The 17,297-nt window shown below is 43.4% G+C and overlaps 1 protein-coding gene across 2 annotated transcripts in view; it reads right to left on the reverse strand.

Moving 5' to 3' along the window:
- Positions 1 to 17,297, reverse strand: part of TLN2 (talin 2) — a 422,410-nt gene that overhangs the window by 371,952 nt on the left and 33,161 nt on the right. The gene's annotated exons all lie outside the window — the stretch shown is intronic.

Raw genomic sequence — 17,297 nt, forward strand, 5'->3', positions numbered from 1 at the left:
AGAGGTGGTCGATCTCTAAGGCTTCTCTTGATAAGTTAAGCCACTTCATTTCAAGCCTTGAAAACTAATGCTCTGTGACACTCCATTTTTCTTACTGCCATACCATTTAATACCCAGCATTCAGTATTTTATATTAAAATCGGTTATCATTTTTGCTACACATCAAAAGCCAATTTCCCCTCAAACTGTAAAGCTGGGATATCACCAAGGAATATAAAAAAAGAGTAAGAAGCCAGGTCCCCTGCAAAACTGTACAAATAACGCCCTCTCCCCATAGTGGGGGAAGGAAAAGCAGTCCCCTCGACAACTAAAAGCAATTACAAGATGAGGCATTCTCTTTCTCATCTGCTAATAGGATACACTGCGTTTTGACATTTTAAATTAGGTCAGGACTTGGGTTCTGGTGTTGGGCTTTTAAAGTACTTCCTTGCTTCAGATTTAGGGTAACAGAGTGTTAAGTCTAGTGACCCCTTCCTGAATTATTATTTCTTACATCCAAAGCTTATTTCTATTATTTTCTCGCAGTTAAATACCTATCTGCCCTTTAAAAAGTAATAAGCATCTCTGATTAAAAATAAGCTGCACCATGTGATTGAAACATAAATGTCTTTTCCTGCCATGCATTGCAAATGTTCTAGCCCTTCATCACAAGTAATCAACCTGTCAGCTCTCTGTAATGCATTTTTTCTGCATGGGTTTTATAAGAACTAGGTGACTGAGGGCTCTGAAGGGAGAGAAACCCCCATGGAATAAACCGAATGAAGAGACCAGGCCCCTTCCACCCTGCCCAGTGCAAGCCCGATTCTTCCCTCCCCGATGGCTCTATTAAGACCATGCATTTCAAGAACCCCATTTGCAACAGAGGGTTCAGTTCAATAACTCCTAGCTAATTCTACAAAGGCTGGAATGTAGTTGAAGAAAGCTACGTGGAATTTGGGCCTTACAAATGGGAACGCTTAATTTGCACTGCTGTGGGCCTCAAGTCCACAGCACACAAACCTCCCAAGCCTTCTCCAGGGTAACTCTAGGTTCAAGGGGTCCGATGAAATCTAATGTATGGTGAGAGAGAGTCTATGCAGGCTCACTGGGCCTAAGCAGAGCCAGGCTGGTTTAGCTCCAAGTTCATGTCCTAAATCCATGGCTTGGGGCTTGTTAAAAATACAGATTCCTTGGGCCCCTCTCCAAGAAATTCTGCTATAGTGGCTCTGGGGAGGGGCACCCACAGGCGACTGAGTGCAGCTTGTCCCTGGGCCAGCCTGAGCAGCTCAGCCCTGGCCCACTGTGGGTTAAGGAGTAGCCAAGTTCTATTTTGGGGCCATGAGCCCCTCACAGTAGCACGTTAGGAAATTGGGAGGCTAGAAATCGGCTTGTTTCTATTGGATACAGCAGGAGCAAAAATAGAAAAGCACTCTAGTGAGAGATGGTGGGAAGTGAGAGTTTCCCCTAATACCCTCAGGGGATTTGGCACTTGAGATGGGTTAACTCTGTCAAAGGAACACTCCTGAGAAGAGAGACTGGTCCTCGGAAGAAAGTGTCAGGGGTCCATGTACTTATTTGTCTGACCAAAGCTGCCAAAGGCAGTCATCATAGATGCCTGCATTCTCAGCAGCAAGGCAAATCCAGCCCAGCCCTCAGGACTCTGCCCAAAGCCCACCACCTCCTTAAAACCTTGTCTGGCTCTCCAGCTTGAAGCCACCTCTCCCCACTTTAAGCTCCTAAAGTACTTATCATGAATACCACCTTCCCAAAAGGCATTCTACTGTGCATAGTCTAGGATATTAAGAGAAAAACACATTATGGGTCCTTATACAAAAAAACCTGTGGGCAACCAAAGATGATGCAGATGTGCATTCATTACAGAGATCAAAGATGCCGAGAAGGTGTTCAATAAATAAACTGCTTAATTTTATTTGACCCGGGATTTTCTCAACTCAACTGACCCAGGAACCTATCTGGAAAGGAAAAACCTATCACCATCTTGCAGAACTGATAATGCACAGAAGAGTCTGGGAAATACTAATCTACCCCATTCCTTTAAAAATTATTTCTTTAGTTTGTTCTTTAACTGACTTTAAGAACTAATCTTGTGTTATTCAACTTCACTTGCATATTATCTTCTGTAGAATATTCTTGATACTAGGAGGTCTTACAGGTCTCTGAAAGCCCAGCAACCCTTAGTGCAGCCTCTCTATAGGAGAGACAACTGGTGTTAGATCTAAGGGTATAAATTACATATGGGTCTGAAAATATAGGCTTTTTTTTTTTAGATTTTATTTACTTATTTATTTAACAGACAGGGATCACAAGTAGGCAGAGAGGCAGGCAGAGAGAGAGAGGAAGCAGGCTCCCTGCTGAGCAGAGAGCCTGATGCTGGGCTCGATCCCAGAACCCTGGGATCATGACCCAAGCTAAAGGCAGAAGCTTTAACACACTTAGCCACCCAGGTGCCCCTGAAAATATAGCTTTAAAAACCTTAGGTAGCATCAAAAAAATGAAGCTCTGGGATACGTGGGTGGCTCAGTCAGTTAAGCGTCTGTCTTTGGCTCAGATCACGAACCTAGGGTCCTGGGATGTAGCCCCACATTGGGCTCCCTGCTCAGCAGGGAGCCTGCTTTTACATCTGCCTGCTGCTCCCCTGCTTGTGCTCACGCTCTCTGACAAACAAAATCTTAAAAAAAAAAAAAAAAAAAACTAAAGAAAGGAAAAATGAAACCTAGAAATGTAAAATGGATTATCTCAAGTCACAAATACAGAACCATGGCTAGAACCCAGCTCTTCCTACCCCTTAGCTAGAATTTCTTCTATAGTTTAAGTGAGGCTTTTCCTTCCAAACTCCAGCTAGTTTTCCAGCAGGTCCAAGAATATGAGGTATTCATCAGACCAAGTACAAAGAAGTGAAACACAAGAAGATCCTAGAAGTACCTGAGTTTGCTGGAGACAAGCCAAGCACTCTTTAAAGACTCCCCAGTGCCTATTAAGAGTTTCAGGCTTCACAGCTTGGTATCCTGGACAGGAAAGGTCTAGGACACTTGTTTGCAGAACAGAGTAAGACACTTGACTATTAGACTAATACATTAAATATCTGAGCATTTACTTCTTAGAGAGCTACATTTCTATGCATAAGGCCTGATTATATTCAAACACGTGCCATGTAAGGCTGTATTTGTGTACCCAGACACGTGCGCCTAGGTGTCCATGGACATACAAGAAACTCTGCTTGTTCCTAATGAAGTCCAGTGATAAAACGGACATAATTTTGGATTCCCCCACTAGCCTCAAAGTAAAACAGAATCAACCCTAGCCTAAACACCAAAATCACCCAGGAAGGGAGAGAAGTTGTTTGCCAATGCACAATCAAGACCTCTAAAGGGGAGAGCTGTAGGTCTCTGGCCTTCTGCAAAGCCCACAGGTGGTGCCAGCTCACAGTGCGGGAGTAAGAACTGCTCTCTTGGAGACCTGGGGCCAGCTACATCTCACAGACAAGCACTGCCTCCTGTGCATTTCAACACATCTAATTCTACTGCTAAAGGTCAGCTTCTCCAATAAGGCCTCCCTGACCCTGGCTTCCCGAAGCCTGGCATTCATTCTGCTATCCCAAAACCCCTATCAGCTGTTGACCTGTACGGCCAACACTAAGCATTCTCCTGGTAACTCTGACCATTGCCTTGACGGTGCTAACTAGAATTTTGTTCAAGCCTAAACTATAGTTCCCTGTACTTTGCAGTTCCTCACTTAGGCCTAGTGTGTCCTCGGCTACCACCAACACACACACGCAAACACACACATACACATTTCATATGCCAGGCAATGCTGCACAGCCTCTTGTCCCTGTCCCCATGCCCAGATCTGGCATCAAGGGCACTCCCAGCGGCAGCTGGCTCTGAGTCTACCCCTCCTGCCCCACTCAGAGCATATCCAAAGCCATATGAGAGAAAGATGATCTCATATAGGCAACCACCTTGTTTCTCATTTTCTGGTAGGTCATCCATCCATCAAGCTGAGTCCTTTAACCACTAAGTAGTAGCCTATCACAGCACAATTCATTGTGCCACATTAGTTAGGACACTGAAGTTAACAACTGCTGGCTTAACTAATTACCAATAGCTTTCTGCCGATGTTGGAAATGGATACAAAGTAAAGAAGGCTAAGAAATGATGGTCTTTTGTCAAGTAGAACTATCAATGGAATAAATTTTTCCAAAGCCTGTATTATTACATTTTATGGAGTAAAATATGATGGGAGTATTCAGAAATCTGAGAATTCACAAAAGCTCCTAGACAAAGGCCTTACAAACCCAAAGACTACTATTACTATGCTTTTATGAAACTCACCTCTCACATCATAGTCAAGAACCATACCATCTGTGGGCCAAGGCCATCTGAAGACTTGGTTCACATGGGATTTTTTTTTTTTTTTAAACGTTCAAGGACACAGCAAGGGAACCAATGACCTCCTGTCATTCAAGGCAAAGGCCACTTCTCGAACCACCTCATCTTGTCCTCTCAGCAGCACCTAGATCTCCTAAACTCCCCCACCTTCTCCATACACACCCCCCACCCCATCTCATTCCTCTCTGGCCATGCCAGCTCAGTGTCTTGTTCACCTCACTCCACCAAACCATTCACTATCAAGGTCCCTCCAAGATTCACATTAGTAGATTCTAAAAGGTTTCTTGAGTGGATGGTGAACTTTCTTGACACTTAAGGATCAACTGCTAGAAATTGGATTCCCACTTTATAGGCATCCTAGAAACGGATCCCCAGACTCTCCAAACAGCAAGTGAATCCAGGAAAAATAAGGTCAGTGCAATCGAACAGCAAATGTCTTCTCTTCCTGATGGTCCTTAATTTGGGGGTTTGGGAGTTAAGAATTTTAGTGGATTCTAATTAGATCTCTTTTGAGATAGTAGAGAATAAAAACTGAACCAAAAAATAAATGCTAATTTATTATTAACATTTTGTTAATAATATGTTAATGCTTTAATAAAGAGCTTGTTCACAGCCCAATATTATCTTCCTTTTGCCCAAGTTTTAATATTTTGACAAAGGATGTGAAACTTCTACCAATAAGGTCCCTGTCCAGCAGAAATTTTAGTGATAAAATAAACTGCAATTTTATAGTAGAAGCAGTTAGGGAAGCAGGTTTTTGTTTGGGCAAAACCCAAATGCTGCAAGCAGAAGAAATACTAGAAGGCATTTATTAAACTAGCTTTTTAGAGAAAATAAAAAATTTGTTATTAAAGTAATTAACTGTGGCAGGCTGAATATCAGCCCCCCAAAGAGGTCCACCATCCAGTGGAACCTGTGAATATTTTACTTTACAAGGCAAAAGGGACGCTACATAATTAAAGGCCTGGAAAGAAAGGTAAAAATCGGAAGGAAGGGGCTGTGACAATGCAAGCAGAGGTCAGAGAGCACACTTAGAAAATGCTGTGCTGCTAGCTCAGAAGATGGGGCCACAAGCCAAACAGTGCTGGTGACCTCCACAATCTAGTAAAGACAAGGAAACAGAGTCTCCCCTTGAGTTTCCAGAAGGAACACAGCCATGTGGACACCTTGATTTTTAGGACCTCAGACCTCCAGAACCACAAGAAAAATCCATGTGTTACTTTAAGCTCCTTAAGTTCATGGTAATTTTTTAGCAGCAAAAGGTTTTCTGTTGCTATCAAAGCCTAAGTACATGACTTTGAAATATTTACGCTCATTTTCAATGAGAAACACTTTGCTTCTGTTAAGTAGGAAATATATCCATTTTTCAGAAGAACAGAAGTACTTTAGTCGATCAATTCTATCAACTAAGCCTCTCATGCCAATAGTTGTTTAAAGATTTCTAAAGGCATGCATGCTCCTCATATGAAAAGGCATCACCTCTTGATAACTAGCCCAAGGAGCAGATAAAATTAAACTCAAAGTAAGACCCCTCACTATGGACAAGTTTATAAATTTCTGTGGCATAAAAGCGCTCACTGGAACCAATTCAGGGTACCAAAAATTATATTACTAAATATCAAGTTTAGAATAGATGCAGTCAGCTCACATGAGCTGGTGCGAGCCAGCTGGGAAGTTAATTCCCTAATTTTCTGATTCACAGAGTGCTTAATATACACCTCATTCCGAGAAGTGAGGGAGCACTAGGAGATTCTTTCGCAAAAAAGTGTTCTATAAATAAAAGTTCAGGACACAGTACTACAACCCTCACACATTCATACGTTCAAGGCTCCAACAAGCCCTCAGTTCTTCTCTTCAAATGCCTAATTATAATTTAGCTCCATGGGTTTCATACTTGTATTCAGGAGTCTGTCTACTCGAAACTCAACCAAGATAGAAAAGCCCCCATTATGCAAAACAAAATTAGGTGCAGATCACTGGAAGCAGACTCCTTAAGAGAGAGGTCCACGACCTTCAACTTCATAGCTCAGGACACATCCATCCCTGCTTGGACTGGAACCCTTTTGTATTTAACATCTGACACATGACTGGTTTAGCAGAGCACACATCAGGAAACATCGTCACAGAACAGGACTATGAAATGGGCAGGACACAGAGAAAGTACTTCAACAAGTTATCTATTATACACCAACGTGACTACATCCAGAACCTGGCTTTGTTGCCATGGGCCATCTTCCAGAAGATAGAAATAGCCTTGTTTCATAGACTGCTTTCTCCAGCAAAGTATTTGCTTTAATAGTCATTCATCTGTACTTTCAGCAATTTGCTGAGCACCACATGGGGAGAATCCAGAATGGATTTCAACAGCCTCAAGAAGCTGAACTGGTGAAGGGCTAGGTCATGTACCCTGTTCAAATACATTTGCTTTGCAGGACAGCTCCCTTTTTACAAGGGAAGAATTAATCCTAAGTGGAAGCAAGGTGGTCAATAATTCCTGCTGGGGTAAGCCAGGAGGCCATGGCCAAGGACAAGACAGGGATGAAGGGGTGGTTTGCAGGACAGACTAGAAGTTGCCATGGAAACACTCCCCCGAGAAGGAGAACCAGGACTGTCCTCCCCATCCTTGGGCAAAAGAGCCCATCTACTAAACCCTAGGCTAGGGGTCTACTTACAGAAAAAAATGCTTTGCCTGTCAGTTGTATTTATAGGTTCATGGACAGAGCCCTGCTCTTCCCAAGCTCAAGATGCACTTCACCCCAAGAATACAACCCACCCATATGCTTAGGCCCCTGAGAAGCCAGAAGGGAAGATACTGAAGAATCAGGGACAATTTGGTCGCTATCTCCAGTTTAACTGCAAAATGTACCATCAATTTAATGTTTTGTTTCAGCCTTAGAGGCTAAAATCTATAGCACAAGAGACCTCTCACAGGCAGGGAAAATCAAGCTCACGACAGGTCCAAGAGGAAACTTGCATGATGGGAAGCACCCCCCACCCCGAGATGGAGAAAGGTGAGCAAAAGTTTAATATCGAGACTGAACCTGAGACAGACATCACAATGTCGAGCACATGGGTTCTTTAGGATTTTCTACTGGGCGAGTCAATATGAACTTGTCGGAACTAAGTGAATGAAGGGACCTTCAGGGTTATCCTTCCCAGATTTCGAATCCAGAAGTATTGCACCCAGAGTCCTGCTTGCATGGTATCAGAGTTCCTGTTACAGCACAAGGACTTCTTGTCCCTAGAAGAGTCTTGATTATTTACCTTGAGAGCCCTGGAAGAAAAAGACACCAAACACCTCACTGCCCCCTAACTAATGGCTTCTGACTTCATCCCAAAGCAACTCTTCAGATTCCAAGTTCACTGGAATGAAGGCCCAAACTCTCTGGTCCCACAGCACAATGCATTCCCAAAGGGTAAAAGACCAACACGAGCAGGAGACGTTTTACACTGAGAGTTCACGGACTTGGACTATTCACCAAAAACACACATTTGTGTTCCCACTGAAGCTTCCAAAGATTGGTAGCCTGCTTATCCAACCAGCAAAAACTGGATAACACAGGTCAAGTATCCTGGGTCTCAGGACCATCCTGGGCCCAAGCCGAAACATGTTTTTGTCATATGTAATTCACATTGACAGTCAGTGGCTGCCTCTCACCGGATCAGCAGCAAAGGGTCCTCATCTTCTAGCATCGTGGGGTGCAGAGCAAGACAAAGTGATGGGCCCAAAGGCTAGGTATTTACCATCCCCAATCCTAACTTTATTAGGTCATGTATGTTATGGAGAAATATATGGATATACCTATGTAAGACATACCACATATAATTTCTCTGATTAGCTTTTAGAAATAAAAGCCCTTCTTATAAACAACTTCATCCACATTGTAACTATGCTACTGTCAGTCCTCTTAAATGCAAACAAAAAATTTAGAGTAAGAAGCAGGACTTCAAACCACATCCAACCATCTGCTGGTACAGCTACTGGAAGAACTGGACTGCTCAGGCCTGGCCAGCCAGGGGTCCTCCCTCTCCACAGGGACAGGGAAGTCCCATTATGAAGACGAGATTTTTCCAGGGAAGTACTATCTTTCTGAAGCTCTTAGGATCACCTGTCTCAGGTCCTAAGTTTCACACAGGAACTCAGAAAGAACACGACTGACCCTGTGGGGTTTCCCTTTCCTGCTCAAGGCATTGTCCTTGTGGCTTCATAAAATGCCTCACTAGCCTCATCATCCTCACCCCCATTCTTGGGCTCCAAACTGAAGAAGGTGAAAGCAGGCTCTACCTAACCACCAACTTCCCACCTGCTCCCACTATATGGTAAGCCAGGACTGATTAATTAGGTCCCAAACCGTGTGGAGCAAATAATCAACACAGGGGCCCAAAAGTGAGAAGATCGTCAACTCAATGTTTAGAAGTATGGTAGGAGTTTAGAGCAAAATGTTAGCCTATGAAGCTATGCTTCTATCTACAGACAAGAATAAGGCCAAAAGAAATTTATATTGGAAACCAACACCTTGTAGATAGACGTGACTTTACAGACAAGGTCATTTTTCACCACCAAGAATATGCACTTTTATCTTCACTTAAACATTCTGCTCAATATCCAGAAAGCAAGGAGGTCTGGTTGCTCCCCATGCCCCCTTTCTTCCCCATAAAATAACCACTACTGGATTAAGCCCTGTAGTTGACAACAATGGCTCACCACCAACATCCCGGAACCTGAGTTTGACTTTCTGATGTAGGCTGGCTTGCAGTGGTTCCTGGAATACTTTCTGGCCCTGAGCTCATCCTACTACATACTCTCGAAGGCCTGCCCTCCCCATGAGCTATTGGCTCCCAAGCAGCTCCCGCCAGAGATGGGGATGGAAAGGGGATAGACTACAGAGGTCTGGGGCTCCTCTGACACCCGCACACCTCTAAGTCAACGTGTACACTGCTGGTGGTTTCATCGGTGACTCAGCTGTGTTCATCCAACATTGGCAGATGCTATCAACTCTGACCATTTCCAGGTGAAATTATAGTTTAGGATGTGGGGGTCACTGTGCCAAGCTGGTGGACCCAAGTACACACAAATCCTGGTGCTTTTTCAAGACACATAGTTATATAGGGGGAAAAAGTGAACCTGACCTAAAACAGAGGCATTAGTATCCTTAGGCAGAGACTGAGATTAAAAGTGCATGTCAGTGAGCAAATGGCTCCTATGCCCCCAAGCCAACAGTGCTCATCTGGGACCCTCCCCCCAGGGTACCTATACCAATACAGGACAGAAGAGCTCCTTTCTTTAGGCTGTTCTTAATCAAACAGCAGCAGCAAAGCCCTCCTGGTGCTGTGGCAGACATGACTAATCACCACTATACCCTGTCCATTTAACAAATGGACTGGGGATTCTATTAAGATGTTAGAAAATATACATGAAAAGATGCCAAAGAATGTCATCAAATCAAAGAATTATGGAGCAAATGACCAAATCCATGCACAACCTACAATATCATCCCCAAATAACCTGGTTCCTTCAAGTCCCCCGGGCCACTTCCCAGGGGCACGCTCCAACAACACTGACCTTTGTGGGTTTCTCAAACACTGTAAGCTCCTTTCCCATCCCATCATCTACCCCAGGGCCTGACCTCATAGCTTCCTCAACACGGAATGCTCTCTGGTTCCTATTCATTGACACCCTGTTACCTACACCCTAAATTCTGGACAACCCCCATTCAGGCTAGAGGTTTACCACTTAGATGCCTTCTCTCGAGAAAGCTTTCCCTGGTTGTTCTCATGACCTTCTCATCCCAGACCAGAGTAGGACTCCCAGTCCTCTATCACAGCCATCCCTCATTCCAGTTTTCCAAGGACTTGGAGTAAATCCCACATCTTCACTATGCTTTCAGATACCTACTGTGTTCACCATAGTAATACACACAGCACAGTGCCTGGAACCCATAGAGAACACTGAATCCATGAATTCAAAGATCATTTATTCATTCATTCATTAGTAAGGCAAATAATGTTATTACAATTGAAGGTCAAAGAAGAGTTTGGCAGATTTATGATGCAAAATTTGCTGGGAAGTCACAAGAGATATGGGCCTATGACATAAATTGAAGCAATGAGGCACAGAAAACATCCTAATCGAGTGGAGAAGACAGCCAAAAACAATACCATGGAGTAGGATACAAGACCCCAAAGCTATAAAATAAATCTGGCTACATAAAGAAATTGAGTTTTCTGCAGGGAAAAGGCTAACAGTCTAATGGGGGAAGTATTTGCAACATGTAACAGAACACTGATTTCCATACTATATAAAAAGCCAAAAGAAACCAGTAAGACAAACCCAACAACACTGACAAATGGGCAAACAACTAAGAGATTAGGAAAGAATACAAGACGACTTTAATCGTGCGAAAATGTCCAACCTCAAGTACAGGAAGTCACATGAGGTATCATTTTGATCAAGCGGACTGGCCAATATTAAAAAGCATGCTACTGTGCTGTGCCAGTAAGAGGTCAGGAAACCAGTCCTCATACACACTGTCGATGAGACAATTACTACTTCTTTGGAGGACAGTTTGGCAGTATCCAATGAAGAATGAACATATCCTCTGACCCAACCATCCCACAGATGTATGCACACTTAGGTATGAGTAAATGTTTTTCTACCTACAGCACTGGCTAAAACAGTAAGACGAAAAGGTAAACATCAGTGGACAGGAAGCTAGTTGAGAAATCCAGGGGAATCTAACACTGCAGTTCATGAATGAGGTCGATCTATACAAACTGATAAAAAAAAAAAAAAAAAAAACATGCTTACAAAGTTAATAGAAGCCTATTAGAGCACTTCGTGTCCAGGATGGAAAAAGGCAGCCAAGGTAAATCAAGGTAATGATTGCTATTATTTCGGAAGTAGTCGGTGCATGCAAGAGGAGAAGACACGCTAACACAGATGGGTCTTCAGGAAGAGACCTTGATTACTAGGAGACAGAGGTTGGACAGAGAACTTTCCACTACATACCTCTCTCTACTGTTTGACGTTTTCACCCCATGTATAATTTACCTTGGTGAAAATTAAACAGCAAAGGAGGACAGATGAACCTGAAGTACAAGTTTCTGAGGAGGGAAGAGAAACTAAACAAGAGACCAGAGTCACTCAGGCTTCAAGTAACCAGGGCCCAAACTACCAGTAGGAGGAGAAAATATCCCTCACAACAGAACCAGGGCCGGTAGGTACAGAAGCCATCCTTGAGCAAAGACCCTGGTGGCAACCTTGACTTAACAGCAGAACACCCAACCCACCCCATGTGTGGAACCCCCGCAAGCAGGTAACACTGAGTCTGGAAGCAAGAGGACTGGGCAGAAAATGTAAATAGCTCAGCTTGGTAATACCAAGACTGGAAATGGAGGGTGTGCCCTCAGAGAACTGCCTTGGTGACAGTCACCGGTACAGGACAGGTGCCCTATGGATCTCAGGCCCTTTTAAGTTCTAGAATTTGGAGGCATCAGTCCTCCTGGAGTACAAATAAAGATCAGCCTGGAGAGTTACCAAAACCTTGGAGATGATTTAATCAAGATAGAATGAGAAGTTACAAAGCAGAAAGCCTTAGGCTTCTGCATCAAAATTATCCCCTGGGCCCCCATGGCCAACAGCCACAGGTGACAGTCTCTGAATGACTTGCCCAGGCCACAGCCTTGGGACGGCTGCAGTCTTTTCCTTCAAAAAACAAAAACAAAAACCACCACTCTTGATCCCTGAAGTTAAGCCCGCAGTACCAGGTGGGGACATGGAGTTCCTCAGCCTGGGAGTACACAGCGAGCCACTTCTGTCCCTCTATCTGGGGCCTGTTTCCCACCGCCTCTTTTGACAGAACGATCTGAAAATAGAAACCAAGTGACATAAGCTGTGGTCTATTTCAGCAATTATGTCACACACATCTGGACGAGAACTCCCAAATGCCTGCCCAGCAAAGGTTTCTCCTTGGTGCAGAGTGAAACAGACCCCAGACGCTTCCCTCCCCCGGTCAGCTGTGGGAGCGATTCCCGGAGTCAGCAAGTCTCCTTTGGGAGTCCAAGAGTTGGATACACACATTCTAGTGAACAAGCCAAAGGAACTTACTCATTTCAGTCAGCTAGCCAAGTACTAGTTTTAAATACAAGCATTTAAAGGCCCTAAACCACATCTAGTGAGTTGCCAGTAACACGGTGAGAGCTCAGTTGAGCACCTCCTGCACTTTCCCAGCCTCTAAGAACCTCAACCCAAGACATTTCAAAGTAAAATGAAGACCGGTAACACACATCAGCACAACTGTTTTCAAAGTGCTCTTGCACGTGGACATGTGATATACAAACGCGGGATCCACAGGCTTCCAGCCCAACAGGAATGTGGCTGAAGCATGGTATACAGCAGGCACTCAGTAAATGGTGGGAAAAGGGGTCAAACTAGTTGATCACTGTAGAAAATGTGAGTTTTCCAGAAACATGAGGAGGCAGAAGACAAGCAGGTCATTCCCATTTTCACGCAGCATGGTTCGATTATAAAAGGCACTAAGAGCTTCACAGTGGGTCCTCACCCTCCACAGCTCCCGAAGGTCCTTTAGAGATTAGTTTTCCCCCTCCCGTCACACAAAGTCATTTTCTCTTCAAACGGAGCATTATTTTCCCTATCAGGTTGATTGTCCTTTACCAAATACTGTCTTACGGTAAGTCTAATGAGGACACTATTTAAAAACCACTTTCACACACAGACAGGGAACGCATATGGCCCAGCTGGTACAACACCAGAAGGAAGCCTTACCACTATGCAGAATCAACAAGTGATTTTGTTATCGGGTCCCTTCCTGAGGGTGCTCCCTGAGTGTGGCGCCCATCCCCCAGCAACGGATGGGTTAGGGGCCACACCCAAGGCCCAGGAGAATTCACCTACTGGCCACTCCTATCTCTGACATTTTGTTCAGGAGAGATGAAATCCAGCCCACAGTCACACTAAAACCAGCAAGGGGCGTAGAACTGCCTATGCTTAAGCTTCAGGTCTTCCAGTTCAAATACTTTACTTATTTCAGGACCAACTGATGCAATTTTCCCGTTCTCCCCTTGGAACAGTTTTCCCTCAACAGGGAAAACTTTTAAAAAGTTGCATAAATCTGTATTTGCCAAGTTCTATACACTCCTTCAATGTCCAACCTCAAACCCAACTCAAGCCACTTGTCGATGTTTGGTTTCAAAATTCCAGACTCTGAGACCACATGGGGTCCTTCTGGGCACAAACCCTGGGAAACCAAACACAAGTGGTACAGTCAGACCTGTGGTAACTCAACCCCAGAGGGGCTGTTCTGGTACCCTGGGGATAAGTCACATGTTTCAATTGTCTAATTATGTCATTATCTAGCTTTGGGGTTTAACATGTCATCAGGGTGTAGTCAAATTACATCCACAAATATGTAGAAGGGACTGTTGGGCTTAATTAGGTGTTCACCTCTGGGGCTGTGCTGTTCTGATCTCAGACGCAAAGCCTAATGCTATTGAACAAGGTCTTTCATGTAGATCCACATATACAGAAGCCTATTTCCCTCCTCCCAAGGGGGAAAAAACTACACACACATTGCCATATGTCCCCTCAAGCTGGTGACCAGGACTCTAGGAGACTCTGGGTTGGACACGGTTCTCTGCTTAAACCCAAGGAACCCCACAGAGAGAAAGGAGTTGTTTTCCCTCAGGCCTTACCGCCTGGGCCTTGAGGGTCAAGAGGCAGCTTAAGGCCATTACTTCTCAACCAGAACCCAGAAAAAAGTGCCCAATCTCTTAGCTCCTGCCTTGTGCTTGATAAATCCAAATCACCATGATTTTGGTTAAAAAATTTTTTTCTTTTTTTTTTTTTTGATTCCCCCTGTTTTTTAACTTTTCTCATCTCCTCCAGGAAGACTTTGAGACTTCTAGACCCAAATGAGTTCTCCAATGACTAAAATGGATTATTACTCAGTAACTGTCTCAAGCAGCTTACCCTGAATTATTCATGCTCCTACATTATCTCAAGATTGTTTCCTCTAGCAGTCTCACTGATTGACTCTAAGTATTGAGCCATGTTTTATACCTTGTTCAGGATCCCCAGGGGATTACATAGAATGCAGGGCACCAGGAGATGCTCAACAAGATACTTCCAGTATAGCTGACTAAGTCTCAAACATTGGAGATGGGTTCTCTTCTGGGCACACAGGAACTCCTGCAGAAGTAAAGCCATCATGTCCAAAAATGTGGATGTAAATCATTAACTCAAACAAGCACTAAACTTCCCAAAACAAATTGCTATCCCCCCAAAATCCACATTAAGTGCCTTTTTAAGGACAGACACATTAGGAAAGATATAACAGCCAAGGTACTGTATTGGGACTGATATCCTCTAAGCAGGGTGAGTTTGAAGATTTTATTTATTTATTTGACAGAGAGAGAGAGAGATCACGAGTAGGCAGAGAGGCAGGCAGAGAGAGAGAGAGAGAGAGGAGGAAGCAGGCTCCCCGTTGAGCAGAGAGCCCAATATGGGGCTTGATCCTAGGACCCTGTGATCATGACCTGAGCCGAAGGCAGAGGCTTAACCCACTGAGCCACCCAGGCGCCCAAGCAGGGTGAGTTTGGACAGGCAACAGCAGTTGTGGAGTTGGTCTTGCTAGTTACTTTCTAGACTTTGAATTGAACCACGAATGACTCAGGAAGACAGACACACTATTTTCAGACTCTTATAAATTTGCTTTCTACTGGAGACAAAATAGTTGTTTAATCCTCCAGACAATGTTACATTCCGAAGTCCAACCTAAATCCGTGCTTATACTAAAAGTCTAATCAAAGTGTTCAGAATATGTAAACATAGTCACCAAGACCTGTTTTTTAACTTGCAGCCTTCTACGGAGCTCAAAGACGACTAGAGCAAGTTAGCCTTTTAAAATCATTAAATTTGAGCAATCATAAAATCAAAACCTAGTGTTCTTTTTTTAACAGGTTTCAGGAAATTTCTGCATTTATATTAATTTTGTAAAAATCCTAACCAGTAATCTTACATGAGTCACTTATTAAATAAATGAAGATACTTCTCAGGAAAGTTTCAGAATCATGCACCTGAATCATCCTTGTCAAGGAATTTGAACAGAGGGGCAAACACTTCACCATTTAATTATATTTGCTCCTGGAGTGTTTTTGATGTTTCTGATATTGCTATGCACAGAGTTTAGGAATTCACCGTTAAAATACAAATGAAACAGCTTTCTTTTTCTATCTTCTCTGAAAAAATCCCTGTAAAGACACTAACCACAGAGCAGTTCCCTCAATGAACTAGGAATCTGGCATAGCCAAACAATTAAAAGAAGTAACTCAACCCTAGACAGTCTAGATAGTTCTTGAGTATGATGGGGGGGGGGGTACTTCTTAATTAAGTCACACTTGCCAGAAACCACAACACAGGATCAGCTGTAAGCTATCATAACACATGTGGTTCTTATAAACTTTAAGATTTTAGATCTTTCAAGCTAAAGGGAAGGGTTCAGACATTTTCACAAACCACTGGATTAGTCTGTCTTCCTAGCTTCCTAGTACAACCAGTTTAGATAGGTCACGTGAAACCATCATGCCCACACAGTCCTCCCCTACTTGGGTGTCCCAGGCAACTTCTCTACCCTCTAGTCCCATCACAGATCACCATGTGCCAGAATGGATGCTTAGGACTCCTGCTGATCCTCAGGCCAGAATATCATGGACAGCCTGGCAACCTGTCAAAATTAAGAAGCTATCCCAGGGCCAAAAGTCAGACACGAGTCTCCCCCTTAGAAGCTTTAAAGATTAAAAAAAAAAAATTTTTTTTTAATTAAAAAAATAAAGAAAAGGAGGTTGGGGGAGGGCACCTAGGTGGTTCAGTGGGTTAAGCATCCAACTCTTGATTTTGGCTCAGGTCATGATCTCAGGGTTGGAAGACAGGGCCTTGGGCTGAGCTCAGCACCAAGTGTAGAACCTGCCTAAGATTCCTTCTCTCCTCCCTCTGCTCCCCCTGACTTCCCCACCCCACTCGCATACATGCTAAAAAAAAAAAAAATGGGGGGGAGCAGTCCTGTGGAAAAAAGGGATAGAGAAAACATGATTATGCACACAAAAATATTATTCAGCTATCAAAAAGGAAATCTTGCTATTTTTCACAGCAAGGACAGAACTTTGAGGGCATTATGCCAAGTGAACTAAGAGAAAGGCAAATACTGTATGATCTCACTTCTATGTGGAATCTCAAACATACACAACACCCTCATCAATACAGAAAACAGATTTTGATTGCCACAGGCAGAGGTGTGAGGGTGTGGGTGAAATGGTTGAAGGTCAAAGGGTACAAACCTCTAGCTATAAAATAATTAAGTCATGAGGATGTTAACATCCAGCATGGTGACTACAGTTAATAATCCTGTATTGTATATTTGACAGCTGCTAAGAGTAGATCTTAAAAATTCTCATTATAAGAGAAAAACTGTAGTGATAAGTGGTAACTAATTACCGTGATCATTTCACAATACAAATATCAAATCATTGTTACACATCTAAAACTAACAATGTTGTCAATTATACTTTAAGTTTAAAAAAACAAAAACAAACCAAAAAAACCCCACTGGCATCCAACTTCAAATCATTTAGGAATCATGCTGGGGAGTCTCAAGTATCCCAGTAAGTAATTAAGGGTCTAAAAAAATACCCCACAAACATTAGAAGGTAAAAGTAAAAACAGGGTTCTAGATCACACTCCAGAAGGCTTTGGTTCAGTGAACCCAGGTGGGTTTCAGAAGTCTGCATTTTCAGAGCTCCCTGAGTTGATTCTTAAAGATTAGCCAGGATCAGGAATCCATGCATACCAAATTCCTATCACTAATAAAAAGGACACATTATAACCTTACCTCCAAG

This window comes from Mustela nivalis (genome assembly GCF_964662115.1).
Source record: "Mustela nivalis genome assembly, chromosome: 6".
NCBI classification, from domain to species: Eukaryota; Metazoa; Chordata; class Mammalia; order Carnivora; family Mustelidae; genus Mustela; species Mustela nivalis.